The sequence below is a fragment of the Kryptolebias marmoratus genome, linkage group LG22, assembly GCF_001649575.2.
Source record: "Kryptolebias marmoratus isolate JLee-2015 linkage group LG22, ASM164957v2, whole genome shotgun sequence".
Classification (NCBI taxonomy): domain Eukaryota; kingdom Metazoa; phylum Chordata; class Actinopteri; order Cyprinodontiformes; family Rivulidae; genus Kryptolebias; species Kryptolebias marmoratus.
In genome coordinates, this window is record NC_051451.1 from 15,066,606 (window position 1) to 15,087,627 (window position 21,022).

The 21,022-nt window shown below is 43.2% G+C and overlaps 1 protein-coding gene across 3 annotated transcripts in view; it reads left to right on the forward strand.

Annotated features, from left to right (window-relative positions):
• Positions 1 to 316: 316 nt before the first annotated feature.
• zmiz1a (zinc finger, MIZ-type containing 1a) overlaps positions 317 to 21,022 on the forward strand; it is a 100,169-nt gene continuing 79,463 nt past the window's right edge. For 2 of the 3 annotated variants that reach the window (XM_017431068.3, XM_017431084.3), the window contains exon 1: positions 317 to 501. The gene's annotated coding sequence lies outside the window, so the exon portion shown is untranslated. The remainder of the gene's footprint in view (positions 502 to 21,022) is intronic. The other variant, XM_017431076.3, reaches the window with a different exon arrangement.

A 21,022-nucleotide genomic window follows, 5' to 3' on the forward strand; every position in this document is an offset into this window, starting at 1 on the left:
AATAATAATAATAATAATAACAACAACAACAACAACAACAATAATAATAATAATAATAATAATAATAATAATAACAACAACAACAACAACAACAATAATAATAATAATAATAATAATAATAATAATAATAATAATAATAATAATAATAATAATAATAATATCTGCTGTCAACCTTCAATGAACAGGTTTTAAGCGTGTTACTACGTCCCTACACGCCGTGTCCTTCCGCTCGGAAAATCTAGTCCGTGTTTTCGATCCGTCCGCCGCGCACGGCTCTCTGTGGTAACAAAATAGCCAGTGTAATCTGACACTTCAACTTGCCGTGCTCCACGGTAGTTGATTCAGTCAGTCAGTCAGTCAGTCAGTCAGCCAGCCACACTGTCTTCTGGGCTCTCACGTCGTCTTTGTGAAGTGAAGGGAGCGGAGGAGAGGAGCGGCCGTAAGCGCACGCGGCGCGGAGGGAAACAATACGCGGCTTCGCCTCCGAGCTTCCACCTGAAAGTAAGTTTCGCGCCTGCTTATTCTCTCTCCTGTGCTTTTAAATGTTACGCTACACAACGAGGTTTGAATGTGTGTGCGTGCGTGTGTGTGTAGAGAAGGAGGGGGGGCTCGCCTCCTGCTGGACAGACACTACCTGCTAACAATAGGTTGACCTCCTGGAAACCTTTTAACAGCCGCTCGTGAACTCGTGTCACGGGAGACACAGAGAGACAGAGACACCGAGACAGGGACAGAGACAAGAGGGGGCTCGCAGAGGCAGAATGTGGTCGCGTGAACCGTCATATCCCGACCGAGCGCTGGTATTTATTTCCCGGCTCGCTGTGTGACGAGTTGAGCCCGGAGCCATGGCACTGGCCCCGAAGTCGGCTCTCCGTGTTGGGATGGTTTCACGAAAGGTGCGCGCGCCTCTCTAAAGAGGACTCCAGACGCCGGAGGAAGAAAAATGTCTGGAGCTCGGTGCCTGCAGGTTGATTGTGTGCGTGTGTGTGTGTGTGTGTGTGTGTGTATGTGTGTGGTTTTTCTCGGTCGATCAGCTGATGGCTCGGTTGATGCTAAACTGAGAACGCGTGTCACTTAGTGAACACTCAGCTGTGTGCTGACTCCTTTCGGGGGGCTATTATGGGCTGGCTACCTGTTGTAATGCAATTAGCCGCCGTGTCCAAGTGTTACTCTGCTGTGTTGTGTTATACAACACCTGTAATGCAGCTTCTGTGATATCTGGCACCTCCACTTGCTTTTATAACACACACAGACCGTGTTTAACTGAAAGATGCCACTTGGAACACTGCCCCCCCACCCCTTTTTTTCCTTTAGCAGCCATTTTCATTTGAACTGTTTTATATGGATACAGACCTATGGCCTAAACACGGAGAGTTGGGTTTTAATTAACGTTTCAATTAGACACAGCCCAGACAGAGAGCCCCCCCCCCAACCCGGCTCTGACACCTCGCAGTGCACGCCCACCTCACGCAGACCCCCCCTCCTCACCCTCCTCGTGCGTTTTTTTTTTTTTTTTTGTTCGTCTGAATCTGGGACCAAGTGCCACACTCCGCGGTGTCTTGAGTCTGGCGGACCCTCCCCGTTAAATTCCTGCCGTCTGGATGTGAGGCCAGCCGGGGCAGAGCTGCAGCAGAGGAGGAGGAGGAGGAGGAGGAGGAGGTAGAGGTGGAGACTGGCTTCTCTTTCATTAGCCTTTACCCCACTACAGGACAGCTGAAGTTTTAAATTGGGGGGGTGCTATTGGCTCCATTCTGTGTAGGGCTGCACTATGTATCCAAAACTGACCTGGTATTAGTGCATGAGTGCAGAAAATGGGCAATAAATAAATAAATCATGTCAATAACATATTTGCCAATCAAATGGACATTCCCCGCCATCAGCGCTGCTCCAAATACCTGCAGCCAAATTAAGATGACAGTGAAATCCTAAAGCACATGGAAGGATGTGAGCGATGTGTTGACAGAGGAGGAAGAGAGGGCTGAGGTAAATACGGGTTCATCGCATGTCACGATACCATCATGGTTTTGATGTTGTTGTTTGTTTTTAATATTGTGCAGCTCTGATGTTTTGAGATGTTTAAAATGCTCACCGTTATCACCTCCTTAACTGTGTGCACGCATGGCTGAATTTGGTGGCGTCCTTCCACAGTAAAACAGAACAAACAAACAAACAAACAACAACCCCACACAACTGGTGTGACTGGCCGGAAAGCTCCAGTTTTGTCTCATCGGTCCCAGAAACCTTGAGGCTTCTCAGCATGTATGTTTTGTCAATTTCTGTCTGGCTTTTTGTATTTTTTTTTTTTTTTCCACCAGTAGTGGAGCCTTCCTTGGTTCCTTGCATTTAAATTCAAAGTGTGACTGACGGCGTCATCAGAAAGTGATGAGCCTTGACCTTGGCGTTCCCTTGAACGGTTTTGGATGGTTTCTTCTGTTTTTGTTTTCTACCATCTGATCAACCTGGGGTCACATTTCCTCTTGCGTCCACATCCTGAGAGGTTAGCTCCAGTCCCATGAACCTTATAAGTTTTACTGATATTGGCAGCTGTGGTCAGAGGAACGTGACACCGTTTGGAGATGGTCTTATTATCTTTAGCTTTACCATGGATATCTCTAATCTTCTGTCTGAGCTCCTCAGACTGCTCTCACCTTTGATTTCTCTTCTCCATGTTCAGTGTGGTGAACACAGTTATAAACTACCCAGCGGCTGTTTGTTTCCTTTAAATAGGCCGAATGGCGACTATAACGTGAGGATTAATAGTCTCTTTAAGGGTACCAACAAATCTGCCCGTACTCTTTTTGAATATCTTTGTGAAATGCCTTTCGTTTCCTCTATCACACGTTAAAGTCACGCAGATGTACATTAGGCAATTGCTTTGAACTGAATCACTTTTCGTGAGACATGAAGCATTGTTTCAGCCGGCCTCAGGGGAACCAACAAACCCATCCTCGTCTGTATATCACAAAGAACGTGTCCCCGTTATCAAATTGCAGGTAAAAGAAAGCGAGAAATCCCCCCCAAAAAAACCCCTCGAAAGAAATCTTTACAGCATTGCTAATAAAGTGAAACATTAGACTTGAAGCAGCCTTTTAGATTCATGGCAGAAGTGTTGCACCGGATTGCGAGGTGTTTGTGTTACGAGGTCCACTCCCTTTATGTCTGTCTAAGAAAGTGTGTAAACACATCTCGAGCGAGCGCACCCTCCAGTCGCTCCTTCCTCGCTAATTTAAATCGGTGATGTAATGAAATTGTTTCAGTAGCAACACTTGTCAGCCGCACCACATTAATTAGTGCTGCTGTTTAGCTTTTATTTTTTTTAACCTCCTTCTGACAAACCGGAAGAGTATTAAGTCATCCCGGGAAAGCATGGAAAGAATTTATTCGGTGTAGGTTCTCAGATAAATTGGGAACGAAAAAAAAAGGGCAACGAATGAAAGTCATCTTTAAGTGTTTGAAATGTGTGTGTGTGTGTTTGTGTGAGTTTTTCTCTCTTACCGTCTGTTGGCCCTCCTGGGGCCTCTCTCTGTAGCCAGCCGGGCAGCCAGGCAGCCAGGCAGGCTGCAAGACAAGACAGAAGAGAGGCTGATTCACTCATCAGGCTAAAGGCTCCCGTAGACTCGGTCTGAAATCAAATTTGGATGTTTTCGAAAGCTTTGAGGATGGGCGCAAACACAAGCGGGCTCTGTAGGACTGGATTGTTTGGTTTTCTACACAGCCAGACAGGATCTTACTGGAAGTGCAACGGGAGAAAGGTCACGTCTTGAACGGAGGCAGAAAGACGACACATGAACCGTCTACGTAAGATGCAGCTGAATATGTCTTTGCGTGCAACAGCAGCTTTGTTCTCCACACCAAATGAGGAGACGGAGAATTCTAATTTGTTGAAAACAAATTTGATGTTTTCTCTCAAGCAACAAGTCTTACACACACGTCCAAGATCATATCTGCAGGCTCACCTGCAGCTTCTAAACGGAGAAAGTAAGAGAACTTTTCTCTCTGCTCTTAAATCTCTGTAGCAGCGAGGCAGCTCTGATTAGAAGTCCGTACGGGGGGAAACAACTAATTACATGTGTTGCAGTAATTAGCTTTTTGTTATTCAGCAATTTGCGAAGTTGCGCAGCCTTTGCTGCTGCTCTCTGCACAGCTGCAGCCCGCTGAAAGTGCTTAAAACCTGGCAATCGCTAATCAATGTTTTGACAGCCTGACATTTCACCCGACTGTTGTTTGAGGAGTGCAGGGAAATACTCGCTGCCTGCTCACTTGACACGGATTCTTGTAGTCTGGTGTGTTGTCGTCGGCCCGAACCCACCCCTTAGTGTCCAGAGGAAAAGCCAGACTTTCTGTCTCCCTTTTTGTCTCAAATGTGACTCAAATTTGACAACTTTTTTTTTTTCTCTCTCTCTCTCTCTCTAAACTGAGCTTTTATTATCTCCGATGTCTGTGTGTGTGTTTCTTGGCCTGTACCATTAGCAAAATATCTCTCACTGGGATGATTTTTTATGAAATTTTCAGCAAATAATCATTGGCTGTACATGTACAACTGATTAGCTGTCAGAGTCAACCCAATTCAAGATGGACGCCACAGTCAATTTTACATATATTGAGCTATAATTTGGTGTGGGTGGTGAAATGCATTCCTTCAAGAAATGGTAAAGCTTAAATTTTCTAATGTGTCTTTTTTGGTCTTCTATTAAACAAACCCTTTATTTTCTCCAACTTTTTTTTTTTAGAATGAAGGCCCTTTTGTCAGGCTCTAAAATCTGATAATCAAAGTGCAACTAATACACTCGGAATGAAGCACCCAGCACAGAAGTCCTATAAAGTCATCCCAGCTGACTGACTGTAATGACATCAGTTTGGTGTAAAAAGCCTAAAAAGGACCATGATGAGACGTTGGGATGCGAAAACCTCAGCTCCACATTCCTCGCCACCGCCGTCCTTCAAGCTGCAAACACTGCACACTGTGGTTAGGCCTGCGTCTGACAGAGTGGCTGGCTTAAACTTGGGGAGTGCGACGGGAGGAGGGCTAAAGAGTCATCGTGAATAATGCTGAGCCCATTAGAAAGGCATCTAATCTCGTGGAGGGACGAGGGGTGCTGTTTGGCCACCGGCTGCAGGGGAACAACAGCGCAGAGTGCGAAGAGGTGGAATTTTACCAGCCAGAAAACTTTCTGGGGCCCAAACTTTTTTTATCGCCGCAAAAACAGGGGCTCGCCTTGAAATTAATGCGCTGCGAGTTGTTGCCGTTTAATAGAGACAAAACACTAATTTAAACCAGTGTTTCTGAAGAGCTGCTGCTTCAGCCTTGAGCCGTTCCAACTTCAGGGAGACGAGTCCTCTCGAGTGCCTTTATTCTCAGACTAGAGAAAAGTTTCTGGCCCACCCTGTCGCTGTCTCCCACGTGTTTGTTCAGGCAACGTCGCAATGGCAATGTCCTGTTCCCCTTTTGTCGACAGACCGGGGTCCTTGAATCATAAATGACACCCGGCCTCAACAGGAACAATATGAGACACACAGGAGGAACAAAATGTTCTCTTTATTTATCAGTTCGCCCACCGGTGCTGCCTGCACTCAAGATATCTCACCATCACAAGCAATTACCTTTACTTTATTTTATTGTATTTTATTTTACTGCTGATGAAACTCTCACAGAGCGGGGCAGAGTGTGTGTGTGTGTCTGTGTTGGTGAAAAGGAGAGCGAAAAGGGTGGCGATAGAGAGGAAGAGCAATATTATGTGTCTGAGTGAGTGGCGTTGGCGTGTGTCTGTTTGGCTTGTAAATCCTGTTTAAGCTAAACAAACTCATTGTCCTCATCCTCCAACTGTGTGCTCTGTGCGTGTGTGTGTGTTGTTCCCCTTCCTCATTGCTTTCTCCTTTCTCCTCTTTTCTCCCCCTCTTTCTTTCTTTTTTTTTTCGAGTTGTAAGTACAGTCACTAATTAGTCCCTTTTTCCCTCTTCACGCTGGGTCAGTGGGTTTACGGTTTCAGCGCCCGTCCGCCGTGTTTGCCTTGTCTCTCCTGGCGCTGATGCCTGCCTGCGAGACTCTTCCGAGAGCTCCTCTCACCTCGCGTAGTCCCATGCAGGCCCGTTCGCCAGGTAACCCGATCTCCGGCTGTTTTTCAGGCGGTTTGTCCTGCTAACCAACAAGTCTGGCGGTGAAATGAAGAAATTAAAAAGCCTAGCATTCCTTGAAAGGAATGCATGTCGCCGGGCACCCTTCACGCCAGGGAAAATACCAATATGCGCAACCCCATGCAATATATGGCATGATCCGATGGCGCTTGGGGCACGTGTTATGAATGACTCTCAGCTTCCACGACACCAAATTTTAACTCGATCTATGCAAAATATAAAGCGATAGAGGCATTTTTGTGTAGGCTAATATCATTTAGCTGTGGATATTGAGATATAAATATAACAATTACTTTCTGAGAGTTTCATTGCAATCCATCCAGTGGTTTATGATATCTTTTGCCAAAAAGCATACAAGGTCGTCTTCAACAGTTAATCCCAAAGTTTTAAACCAACATATGGCACATTGCGTTGCGCTCCATGCATGTGTAAAACGATATCTGTAAAATTGGCAGAGTTATAGTCATTGTTTTTTTGTTTCCTAAGGTTAGTTGGCTGTGGCGGCCATCCTGAATTGGGCTAACTTCAAAGATTAATGAGTTGTAGATGTACATTTAATGATTACCTTCTCAAAATTTCATTAAAACCCATCCTATAGTCCATGAGATACTTTGCTAACAAAAAAGCTGATTTTTATAGTTAAAAGCAAAGTTTTAAACACAGATCTCACATGATCAGTTCGTGCTCATAATAGAAGTTGGGGATCACTCCCTGCTACAGCCACACCAAATTTTAGCTCAACATCTGTAAAACTGCCTGAATTACAGCCATTTCTTTATAGCTAATAAATGCCTTGCTGTGGAAGCCATATAGAATCGGATTAACTTCAGAAGTTAATGAGTTGTAGCCGTCAACCCAAACTTTCATTCAAATCCGTTCAGTGACTCATAACATGTTATGTTAACGGTTGAAGCAAACAAACACACAGTTTTTGTGCAAGCCTCGAAGACAATTTCTCTCTTTGTCCTCCTCGCACATGTGACCATGAGAGCTACGCGAGAGCAGCTATCGCATGACTTCCCCTCCTTTTAAAACCGAAATAGCTGGCAATGAATAACCGTTGTCCCTTTGCATTAGTAAATCTTCGTTAATGCACTTTGTCAGAAAACAAGGAAGTATGCATCCCCGGAGGCCACGTTGGAGACAATTCGGCTGCCTTCACAGAATATCAGCCGTCACTCTGCATCTCCCACGCACCCCCCCCCACCAGAACATCAGCACCAGCGTGAGAGGCAACAGCGCCGACGAGACGAGAGGCTGTTGATAGCGCCAATACAATCATAATGACAGCACTGGGTGTTTTAGCTCTAGAAAATGATTCAATGCAGCCTAAGCTAGAAAGAATTTTTAACATGCTGTGAAGAGTTTAACTAAAGTTAATTTATTTTATCTTAAATTCGCCCTAAAATGAATTTCTGGCTATTGATTTGAAACAACAAGTTCTGATTGTCCGCCACCGAAGGGCAAAAGACGAGCAGCAATGTTTTTGCCTGTGCATGTGTCTGTTAGCAAAATATATCAGGAACCACCTGACAAATTTCAGTGAAACTTCCAGAAAATACGTATTTGATGTACATCTACAAGCGATTAACTTTTGGAGCCAACCCAAATCAAGATAGATTCCACATCTCTTTGATATTACCCAATACAAAAGTGGCTCTAACCCAGTCAGTTTAACAGCTATCGAGCCACGATTCGCTGTGGTAGTAGCTGAGAGGCATCCTCAATACATACTCTGAGCGAGGCATCTCATGATATTGCACTTATTTTTTAGGTTTAAATAAAACGGCTACAGCTCCCGTCATTTCTCAGCACTGGATGATCTTAGCCTAAAACACTGATGACTAAAAGATGGCAGGAAATATGCATTCCTTCAAGAAATGCTGGGCGTTTTATTTCTTATTAGCGGCAGAAAGAAAAAAAAAACGTGCTCCCGCGTGGAGTGCCCTCCCCTCAGTTGTCTGCTCTTGCGACTGAGCCAGGCGTGTTCCCAGGGTTCTAAGGACTGCCATCCCTTTCATTTTCCCGCCTGGGCGGCTCAGATAAAGGGGCATATTTAAACCTCTGTGTGGCTACACCAACTGTAAAAAAAGACGGGCCGGTGGGCCGCGGCATTAACTTCACACAGACAGAGAGGGATAGGAGAAAAAAAAAAGCCAGGGGGCGATGAAGAACAAAACCAATAAAGCAGCAAAGCATCTGAATTTAAAAGTCAACATTAATAAACAGCTCTCTCAGCAGCTCATGGTATATGTTTTTTTGAACATACTAATGCTGGTGGCAGAAGTGCAAATATCACCAGCATTATCTGCACAGATAACCTCACTCCTGTGTTTGTCAGTGGTCTTTTATATCGGCAGGGTTGCTTTTTTTTTTTTTTCTTGCCGTGTGTCCTCGGAGTAAACCAAAGACACGTTGGAAGCTGTTGTTTATCATATCAGTAATGAGAGCAGGGCAGTCGTGTGTAATCCGGAGACAGCAATGATACACTGCTTGGCTCTTGCCAGCGATCAGCCTCTAAACAATGTTTATCATTGTCTCCCAAGGCTCTTTAATTATCTGCCAAATATTATTGACAAATCAGCAACAAAACCCTGCCTTTTCAGGAGCCTTGGAGAAGAATTAATACTCTGTGCAAGAAGCACAGCTCATCATCATACCTCCACTTCAGTAGGTTTCATAAGAGTTCTTTAACTTTTTATTGCATATATTTTGAAGAAATTATTAGAGACAACTGAGGAACTTGAAGTGAGGCCAATCCTGATCACATGCTTTGTTTATTTTTGCCTGCTGCCAAAGGGTGTGCGATAATGTTTATGCCTGTGTGTGTGTGTGTGTGTGCGTGCGACAGCCACTGCAGTTAATCAACATTAGCTGCATCACACAAGTTTTACAGATAGTTTTTGCAGCTACTAAGTTGGAATTTGGTGTGGTAATAGCTGAGAGTTATTCCCAACACACACTCCGAGTGCTAACAGATCACATAGGAGTTAGCAGTATTTTTGTGACATCGTGCGTGGCAATGTTTTCGAAGATTAGACAAAAACGGCTGGAAATCCGTCATCTCTCGACATAAGACGATCCAAATTTACATCTAGTATGAAAGTATCAGAAACTGAATACAGCCTAACCCTGCTGCCCAGTATGTTTATAGTGTTTGTGGGTGAATCTAGTTAAGCTTTGTTTCATGTTTCAGTGACAAAACATAATAAATAAAAAAACATAAACAACAAAACGGATTAGCAAAGTGCTGAGGTTAAGGCTTCAAAATGCTTTAAAATCTGTCTCTATGTCTGCTCTCGTCTTTAGAAAATCTGTGACCGCTTTTAATTCATAATTATTTTGGAAATGTACACTTTCTTACTACATTCTCCCTTGAGAACTTTTATCACGTTGTCAGTTTCAATACGGCATCTTTAATGCGGGGATGAAACTCAGCTCTGTCAGTTCTTATCCCTAACAGCTACCCATTGCTCCAAATGATGTACAATAGACGCTTCTATTATTACACATCTCAGCTGTATGACCTCCAGAGTCAGACTGCGACCTTTACTTTGCCGGCTCCGGCTGGGCGGTGGCTGAATGTCTTGTGTTGACTTTGTGCGAGGACATCACACATTTCATATCTCAGGTGAATGGGGCGTGGAAGGGATGGGGGGGTCACTTTGTCATCGTACGGCCTCACCTGCAGTCTTAAAATAAGTTGCTCAATAGTGTAGTTCCTGTCTGCCTGAACAAGTCTGTGCTGGTTAACAGCAACAATGACAGAAGGAGACATTACGCTTTGAAGTATGAATTAAAGCCGAACTGTTTCTTTATCGCGCTGCCTTGATACAGTATCAATGGGATTGTTTAACAGTTGCGTCATCGACGCTTGCATGAAATCACCTTTGTCGTGCTGTGTGTTTGCGTGTTGTCCTGAGATGCGTGTGCAGCTGTGTGTGTGTGTAACACAGAGGGAAGTGGGGGTAGGAGCAGCAGTGGTTGCTTGGGGTGAGGTCCTGCCCTGATTTTCTCTGGAATTCCTTTGTTTTTGGAGCCAGAATTGGAGGGGGGGAAACAGAATCCTCGTAGCCTTAGGGGCTCTGCTCCTTGAGAAGTCCCTGCACACATCCCTCTGCCGCACACCTCTGATGGTTTTAAGGGGTAGCTCTGTTTTCAAAGCTTGGAACAGCAGAAGGAGTTTTTTTTTTTTTTCCTTTCCACCTTTCAGTGAGAGTAAACGAGGGAGAAAAAGGTGACTGCACCAGACATGCAATCTCTTACCTGGAGGGGTCGATGCTACTTAAATGTACATTTTCCACATGTTTTAGAGCAAGTGAAAGACAAATGTAGATCCTGTCACTCACAAAATAGAAAAAAAAGATAGTTTGATAAACAGAGATGAAAATTATTGAGCACAAAGAGTACTTTGTTTATTTAAAAACTATAAGAAAATATAATAGTAATAATAATATACAGCAATTAATGTTTTTTCATTTCTAAGTTTTTTATTTTTGGCAAATTATTCCAAGCGTTAATTATGCTTCATGGCTGCTGAAAGGGCACAGGCAGCTGAAAAGTTGTCTGTTGCTTCTGCAAGCTTAAAATTTCACCTCACATTCATGGCTCATTAAAGCTGATAAACCGTGTGTAATGGTGTTAAAACAGCACAAAGGTATCTCCATTTACACCGCGCCGCAAGTTTTCCATCTCCAGATTCTAATCTGGCGGGCTGTCGCTTTAAGTAACTAACTTCCACAAAGCAGAGGTTTTCCCTCTCGTTTGAAGGGGGCTCGTGTTGAGTAAAGGAGGGTGTGTGTGTGTGTGTGTGTGTGTGTAACTGAATAGGCTTGTTGCCGGCCTCCTTTGAGCCAGCCTCCTTCCTCCCTGTCTTCTGGAGCTGTGGGGCGGGAGGGCTCCAAGAGGGGGCAGAGGAAAAGGGCTAAGAGGTCTCATCACGTGACCAATAATAGAGTTCCTGCCGGTTCCTTTCAGGCTGTCACCGTAAATCTGTTTGACTTGTCACTTTTGAAATCATTACGAAAGCTAAAAGCCTCTCTATTGGATTGTGGTGGAAGAGGGAGGGAGGCAGCAGGTTTCTTTTGTGCCTTCTTGACGATGATAATAATCAAGTTTTGTTTCTGGCCATCCTGCTGTGAGGCTATAATTAGCTCGCTCTGTTCTGATCATCTTTTTTTTTTGTGCTTTGCTCCTTAGAGTGGAAGTAAAGCAGGGTAATGGTTGCGTGGAGGTCAAACGTTCAAGTTCCGTGAAATGAAATCTCAATTGAATTCAGTTTATTTATACAGCGCCAATTCGCAACAAAAGTCACCTTAATTTAAAAGCAGAGAATTAAAACTCATCCAGATTTTTACATCTCTGAGACATTAGCAATCTAAAGAAGTGGCTGGATTCCTCAGGCTTCGTGGATAAATCTTAACTGAGTATCATCAGGACAACAATGGAAATTTATTTCATGCTGTCTGATAATTTTATCAGACAATCATATTCAAAGTGAAGAGTATTGATCCTCTCTTGACTTTTATTTGGCTTGTGCAGAAGTGTTTTTTGAGTTTATATTTAACAGATTTATATATTTAAAGTTCTGGTTGTGATTTAGTGCGTGTGAAGTCTGCTGTTCCTCCTCCAACTCTGTCAGAGTGACAGAAACTGCTTGAAATATGTCTAAACTTGTCGTGTCACTTTCTGACCTAACTCGTTGCTGACTGACAGAGACATGACGAGAGTAGATCTTGTTCCGCCGATAAAGTCTCCAGGATGTGATGTTGGAATTCTGTTCTCAAACTCTTTCTTCCCTTCCTCTTGTTGGCTTCCTCTTCTTCACTTGACTCTGTTTTTGTTTGCCCTTTTTTCTTTTATGGTATCTATCCTCTTCCCTCTGCACACATACTTATCTCTCCCCCTTCTTTTTTTGTTACTCCCGCTTCCATGTTCTTTTTCTTCGGTTTGTTTGCCAGCAGCGCTTGTGCCTGGAACAGAGCACCAGGGCAGACATCTGTCACACAGTGTCCCTGATCTGATCTGTGGCTTTAAGCATCGGGGTCACGAGGAGTAGCAGCCGTCAGTCCAGACGCAGCAGCAGACAATCCGAGAGCTCTATTTGTGTCCTTTATCCTTCTAATGTATCCAAGTTTCTCTGGTGTTCTCATTAAAATTCACATCGCTCGCAGCTGCACACACTCGCCACAGTACTAAGATGTTTGCTGTCTTTGTGTTGAGTGTTTGCCCTTTGGATTGTGTGTCATAAACTGGGCTGACACTGTCACGTTTTGCTCATAAAACGCTTCCTTAGATTCTTGATTGCAGAGAAGGAAAGAAAAATGCTGGTTTTATCTGGCTGCCCATCAGCTGTAGTGATGATCTGAAAGTAAAAAATAAAACAAAAATTGACTGTTAAACTGAATTTATGCCTTGGACAGTGTTATTAATGACGAACCCAATAACACAGTGAACAGAAGACTGTTAATTGTAGCTGTTCAAGTCTCATAAAGAGTGTGTAACAGTTGATTGACACACATATTGTCTGCCAAGTTTGATATTTTACATACTTTCTTGAGAGGCAATGGCTTCCTCTCTCTGTTTTGACATTTATTGGCTGTAGATATTTCCTCCTAACAGGTGACTCGATGCCAAGTAGCAAGATTGACATTCTAACTTGAGGCGTTCGTGGGAAAATACAAAACGTCTTCAAGGAAACTGTGTCAACAGAGCGTACCGACAGTTTTGCAGGTTATAGTTTACTCGTTAGAAACCACTTACATTGTTTTTTGCAGCCTCCAACAAATTTCCTGCTAATACGTTTTAATGGGTTGTAAAATTGGATTCGAAAGTGTTGGATAAGAACATATTCAAAATGCAAAGCCGCAAGTTTGACAGTCTGATGGAACTGCCCTGTTTTTATCTTATCTGTTTGACATTTGACATATGCTTTCTGTTAGAGTGAGGAAGTAGTTTTTTGACCTTTCAAGTAATTAGCAGGGCATCCATCTTGTCAGTGTCATAGGCTTCATTCATACTGAAGGCAAGTTCCATTTTTTTTCGCCCCCATGTGACATATCAGATTTTTTCATAGCTGTGTGAACGTGACAAATCTGATTTTTTTTCACATCTGCCCAGGTCTTTTCCATATGTGGTACTGAATCGCACACATTGCCGATGTTTTTCAAAGCATCCACAGTGTGGATGTCACATTTCATCTGACATAAAAGTCCCACCAGTCTTGGCTCCGACTCTGCATCCACACATGCCTCTGCACCGAGGTAGCAGCCACAGCTCCAAAAAAGGTCATCGTCAGCATTTGCGCTCTTTTTCTTCTCAGTCGTCTTTTATCTTTTACCATTTTGATGTACAGTTGGCCCCGATTGGACAGCAGCTTCAAAATCAATACACACATGCTAACACTCACAGCGTCCATATTTACTTCTGTGAACTTAACAAGAGGAGTGTGACGTTATATCTTCTTTTGCGCATGCCGGTCAATTCAGGAACTGCAGACCGTTCACTCTGCAGTCTGATGGAGGTCGCATTTAAAATAAAATATGAACAACCACGCAAAAAAAAAAAAAAAAAAATCAGAATTAAGCATAAAGACCTGCAGTGTGAGCGTAGCTATATTTAGTTGTTGGTTGTGCTACATCTACAGATGCTTTGTACTTTATATACTTATATAGGACAGCCGTCAAGGTCCCAAACATTTTTGAATCAGTGAAAAACATATAAAGCACAGAAAACGATTGAGAGATCTACAAAACCACAGGCCTTTATGGTCCTTTACGATAACGCAGCCAACCCATTTGATGAACTCCGAGCCTGTGGAAGAACTCAGCCTGCCAAAAGCTCCAGAGTCTTTGAATCTGAAGCTGCTTTGAATCGGCTCATCTTGTGCGAGTCAGCAGAATCACAAAGTAAAAGCTGAGCACGTGTGACGAGTAGATTAGTCCCTCTCATTACACCTGTTCCCTTTACAAATAAATGTCTTCACATCTTGCTCACTTGAATCCCTGTGATGGAAACCGCGCCAAGATAAGAAGAACAGCAGACGTTGACTGTTATCTTTTGAAAGATAATTGACCTGTGACACATTATTGGCAGGAGCCCAAGCCCATGATGTGCTCCATGGATTGAATGTAAATTCTCTTTTTTCAGAGAAAACTGAAAATAAGCGTGGATATTCTGCGATTATGAAGAAATGGATTTACAAACACTCTATAAAGTCTAATGTGTAGTCAGCTCATTCAGTACTAATTCCTATGCATTACTACCTGAAGAAATGTGCCCTCTAAACCCTTAAAGGGTATTTAAACATCTAGCTACTGAGAAAATACTTCCTGGCTGGCTTTAGACCTATACCCATAAGCTTCATCCCCCCCAATTTTAATTGTGGTCCTGGCCACCATGGTGGGGACCTGGTGCCCATCTCCAGCCATCATTGGTCAAGAAATAGGGGACACCCTGAATGGGTCGACAGTCCATCACAGAGCCACATAGAGACCATCAACCCTGCACACTCACACCTAAAGACAATTTAGAGTAACCAGTTAAGTTAACATGCATGTTTTTGGACTGATTAAGGGAACTATAATATCCAGAGAAAACCCAGAATATGCAAATTCCTTGCAGGTCAATTTATCTTTGTTCAAGTTTGTTCTCTAGAATCATCACCAGTTTAAAGTTTTTTTTCTATCTATACAACTCTAATGTCATTTAGATGACATGTACTTTCCTTGCATTCTTCATTTGTCATAGTTTAAAGTCCTGATCTGCCTGAGTTCATTCTCACAGACTTTACGGTATGACAGCAGTTTCTAGATTGTAGTTTTGCTGCCTAATAATTACCTCATTATCTTGGTTAAGTTGATAGATTTTCTATCAATCATCTGATCTTTTAAACAGCTAATCATTTTAATCATTGTGTGTCTCTTGCAAAATTTCAATTAAAGCAGACTTGTGTTTTAAATTCATTTGCATCTCCCTCACCTAGATTTTTCAACCTAGACTCTACTGAAAAAAACTCTCCCAGCGATCACTCTGTGCTTCTGTTATGCAGCAGCTTGGGAAAGCTGGTATATGCTGATGACAGGTGAGGCTGGGCGGATGAAACAGGACAGTGCAAGTGTGTGGGAGGAGGGGGGTTGTCGAGGGTTGTTGTCAGGAAAAAAAAGAAAGAAAGATGAAGGATGGTAAATGGAGATGAGGAGAAACGGGGAAACGTGTGTGACTTCCTAGCTTTATGGCATACCACACGCTACTCAGCTGCAGCTACAAATCAAACAGAACCGAGTCGCTGCTGGCGCTGCGCCATGACACTGATCACTGGCACACAGAACACTGTCAAAACCATCTTGATGAGTAATTAGGGATACTCTATCATTACTGCTGCAGCTGTAGGAGCAGTGCTCATGTAGTTTAATGTGAGCAATGTGACATCTGAGGGTGTAGGACTGTTCAAATCGTACAATGTCACCTCTTTCTGGGGTAGGCAGAAGGATCTTGGCTGATCCATTAAAGTCAGACTGACTCACTGAACCCTGTTGTTTGTGCTGTGTATCTTTACATACTCACTCAGGGCTGTGTGAAACATTGTGTTTGTGTTGAGGCGTTAAGGTTGTTTATGGGGACGGCTGATGCACATCATGTCCTGTATGACTTTGACCAGATGGGGCCTGATAGACAACGGCTCTGCGCACACAGATCATGGGTGAAAGTATGTAAAAACATGATCTGGCAAGCCAATTTCTGTCTGCGATTTAAACATTTTGAATTTTCCCATTACCCTCGTCACTTGCAGGAAGACCTCTGCTAAAACGCCTACTTTTACACTTGCACTGTGAACAGTTTAGCAATTTGCTCCGTTATTATCCTAATTTGCTCAAAATGAGAGTAACAGCAAGCACATTGTGTGCCCTTTGATTAATTGGGATGTTTTGAATGTGGGTCCTCTACCTTTGAGGGAGACTTGATACTTGAGGGGCTGAAGTGTTTTTGATGGAAACTCCATTAATGATTGATAACAGGAGGAGAGCGGTTATCTCCCTGCTCCAGCACCATCAATTATTTAAAGTCCTCTTCTTGCATTTTGGTGGCACATAAAATATCAGTCACCATCTCGAAATCTTGAGTTGATCATATCTGTCTAAGGAATTAGGACTCTGCATTGATTTCTTAAAACTGTCCATATTGGAGATTGCTTGTTGTGGATTTTAAAGTGCATTGATTTTTTTTTTCTTTTTTCCAATGATAGTATCAATTAGTTCAGGTTTGTTTGTCTCATCAAAATGTGTTTAGACTTCTAAAACAAATTTATTTTGAGATGCTGCTGCTCTATTTTATCTGAGCCAATCTTGAGACAATCTTTGATTTTAATGGTTAGAATAACCCAGTCTGTGTTTATGGTAAGTATTTGACATGTGCTTGTGATGTTGTTCTAAGTGGTGCTGGAGATCCGTGCCAGCCAAAATACGAGTGCATGTCAGTACAGCATTAGGTGTTTTCCAGAGCTGAGTGCTGATTCAAGCCGCATCAAGACAAGCTGACAGGCCTGCAGGTCTCCCTGTGTCACCACCAAAGTTCCCATCAGGCTTTGCGGGGGGGATTCTCCCAGAGAGTGTCGCCACGCTTCCACACAGGAGACCTGATGGAGTCTTTTTTGCTGCATGTGGCAGCCACTGAGCAGTGTCTGGCCACTCGTCACAGAGTGCTTCAAGGCAAGGCAAGAGTGGATGCTTTAACAAGGCTTCAAGTGGCTGCAGAGGCTTTCTTAAGCCAAGGTAATGATTACTCCCTTGCATAGATGCAGAGGATGCCTTGGAGCACTTCTGTTGAACGCTGCTCCATTTTTGCATCATCTGAGTGACACCCTCATTTACTGGTGTCAATACTGGAGTTATTTATTGACTACAAATGGAGCCCTGCAGCACTTTGCCTTTTTTTTTCTTCACTAACGACCTCAGTCTCTTAAGATGAGTGGAGAAAAACAATCCTGGAGATCTGAACTGACTATCATGACATTTGGATGCAAAGATAGCAATGAAAAGGGATGGTAAATGAAAGGAACAATGATATGATATGGTTTCTTATCGGCACTTTAATAGGTGTGTCTCATTATAGCAGTGAGGCTCTGCGTGCTACCCGTCTTATGTCAACATTGGTGTATTGACATAAGCTGCTTCCCACTGGCCACGGCTTCTGTCCTGAGAGCTCCAGGCACTGCGATGGTGAAGCAGTGTGATTAGATTTACAGACGGGAGATTAATGTGAACAGAGTTTATAGCACAAAGGCATAAATCACAAAGAAGAGGCTGGAAGCTTTGTGCTTGACCTTTTTGCATGGCGATAATGATGCTGGAGACAGATACATTCTTTCTGGACCTGCAAAGCTACAATGTCTGAGTTTGGATGATGGTGTCACTAAAGCAAAACGTACATGGGGTTAATAGGTGGGCTGGTCAGCGCTGTAGAGCATTTAGATGAAAGGGACGGCGTGCATGAAGCTGTCAGAGCGTAACGTGTTAAAAAGCGAGGGACACAAGTGAATGCACCTAGCTTGTGCACATGCAGAGTGGCAGGCTTAAACCTGCTTGTGTTTAAGTAGGAAGTGAAACCTGTCTTTCTGTCTGTACGCCGTCTGTCGTTAGGCCGCTGAGCAACAGCAGGGTTATTAGAATAGCCCTATGGCTGTCACTGATAAGGCCTGTATGGGTGCTGCCTGCCTGCGCGGCAAACACAAGTGGCCCAGGCCAGGGGATTACTGCCTGCTGCCATTTCTGCTGATGCCTTTCTTTACGTTATCCTCTCCAGTCAGATGTGCTGCATTTGAATAACTTGGCTGATGTTGGAGAAATGGAACTCCTTGAAATCTCCACCCGCATACAAATGAAGGTGCACGTCCCAAACGTTTGCACATTCACACTTTTGGTTTCTCTCGCTTTCATTAGCCTTGCTTTCACAGTCTTCTCCTTTTCTCCTGCTAGTGGCCATAACTGGTTATTTACATGCTCTGTCACTTGCTGGGCGGAGTGATGCTGATGGGTGAGGAGGCTCGCTAATCCACTCTGCTGCTGTCATTAGAGAGAAGCAAACAGACTATTACCACCTCCTTCTCCTCTTTCTGCTCATCATAAGCTCGCCCAAACCTCACATGAACACACAGACACACACACACAGCTGTGAAGGAGAGTGCCTCTTGTTTCTTTAGCACTGCTGAGTGGAGCCCTGCTTTGGTAATTGATCCTGTTTGGTACATGGGGAGGAGGGAGGCAGGGAGGGAGGGAAGGAGCCCCTAAGTGTTGTCAGTTTGCTGCATTAATTTTTCAACCGTGGCCAGTGAGGCTGAAGGGACGAGGAGGGGCCCATTGCAGAGCTCACAGAGAAGAAACCGTTCTGCCTCCACTTGGATTGCTGTTTATTGGTACTCATTCTAAAATAGGTTCTTGTCTGCGAGAGTCATTTATGATTCAACAGACTCGTCTGCTCACTCACAGCCTCCCGCTGATGACAAATTTGTTTTCCTTCGTCTCCTTTTCTTCTGCAGCTCACAAATAACCTTCTGGTGGTTATGTGACTTGCGCCTCTTTGTCTGGGTGTTTGTGCCTTCTTGTGATGTACAGTATGTACAGCTGATAATAGACAGGCCTCAATCTGTGCTTTTTGATCCCTCTAATGGGCTCTGGTTGTTGACTCACTAATGATGTCACCAAGGCAGCTGAAATACTCAGTTTCTGCCCACCGATCTCCGTAGTAGGAATTGCTATTATTACTTTTGTGTTCCTCGCAGCTCCTACTTGTGGACTGTGTCAAAATACTCATTGACTATAATTAGTAGCAGCACTGTGACCTCGCCAGTCAGCAACTGGAAAGGAGTGATTTTAATGTCCGTCAGAGCCACGTTGGTGAGCACTTTCATGAGTCATTAAGAGGCGCTCGCAGCCACAGTGGACGTCACTGCTGACATTTGAGTTGATGTGAGTCACAATATCTTCCTTGTGCTTTTTTTCTCCCCTCTTCTTTTATCTAATACTTCTCAAGCAATTTGGACGTGACACATTTCATTTAGCATGTCCTGCGATCGTCTACTGCTAAGACGCAGCACCTTAGAGCTCACCGCTGGTGTCACACAGTATTTAGAAATGCCTTGTGACGATGGAGTATGTAAAACACAGTGTGGGAGAGAGCTGCCTTGAGGCTACACAGAAGTGAAGTCATGTTCACTGGAGTTACAGCAAACCAAGTCCTGCACTGTCAGGATGGGTTGTATGCAGAGGACAAATCTTCCCTCTTAAAATTTCCCTGCAAAAATTACCTGTCACAGTGTGGATCCAAAATACCATTTTAGGACAGCACTGATGTGAATACACCTGAAATATTGAGACTATTACATATGAATAAACACTAATATATATTTACATGCAATGCTCCAAAACTAAACTCTATTAATGTATCAAACAGGCTGCTGAAATTATTAGGCGAGAGCAATAAGGGATTGACGAGTTGAGATTTCCCATTTTTTTAGTCCATCGTAAGGCTTAAGCCAGAACTTTAGTTTCCTTTGAGAATTTGTGTTTGCAAAATGTTCATGACTTTTAATTTCTTGGAATAATCAAATATGAGTTTGTAGTTTTCAAGTCCCAGCAGAGATAACCATGGTGGCATGAGAAATAACTCAAATGACATATTTTATTTTGACAAAAAGCTTCAGTTTTTTCCTCAGTAGAGGTGTTAATGTGAGAAGGTTTGATCAGAAAGAAGAAATATGATCAAACAACAGACATAAGTAATAATAATCAGTGTATTGCTATAGTATTTACACAAAAATCCTTCCATGCATATTTAGAAATTATATGTAGGCATGGTGAAGGTTGGGCAGTAAGAAGGTAATACTGTATTGTTGGAGCCAAAGATACGAACAGTATTGCTTTGAAGTCATTGAAATGTCGCTGCAAAGTTTTATCTGCCGTTCATAAATTTTAAAACTTGCTTAAAATCGAATCAGGGAATTTAAACGGCATAGCCTGTATATTAATAATGTACTTCCTGTACTTCTTCTCCTTATTGCTATCATTGCTGGGATTCACAAAGATGACATTGGCAGAAATCAAACAACACCTACTTTCTATGGGCACTCTCTAAGCATACCAGGTCTCAAGAATCGATTCAAAGATTACGAGTCATTACGAGTCATCTCTGTCCCCTACTTGAACCTGGCGAACACGCTGGAACAATCGTTACTTTTAACTTTTAACCACAACCTATGACATTTTGATTCTTAACATGTTTTGAATCTTTTTGCATAAGCTGATATTTATCTGCATACTGTTAAATCACTTTGTTCTGGAATGCAAGGGGCAATAAAAATAGTTGTGTTTTATCTCTAAAAATAATGAGTAAAAATCTACTGAAGGTCTTAATATGCCCTGAAATTATACATAGCAAAAAGATAACATGACAAGCACTTCTAGGCAGGTTTTAGTATTGTATACTGGGGTATAATAAAGAAGCTTGGTGTTGAAACAACTTAACTATTTGGCAAAACATCACTTCAGAAATTACTAGTCCATCCCTTTAACAACAGCCATTGAGGCAAACATTGTTGGGTTTAGTGTTTAACATCAATTCTGCAGCACACTAAACATTGTAAAAGGCAGATTCTGGTCACAGATAGGCTTGGTGATTTACATCCTCTTTCAGGTCACGCAGGTGAGACTCCTCTCAGCTTTGTCCCGTTCAGCAGGTGTGTTTTCTCTCCCGGGTTGAATTCGTCCTCTCCACCACCTCCACCCTCCTATCCTGTCACCCGCCTGCCAGCTTCGCTAGCCAGGACAGGCCTTATTCCACTCCAAAACCGTGATTGCATTCTTGAGCTATTTCCCCCACCCCTCCTTCAGAACAAGAG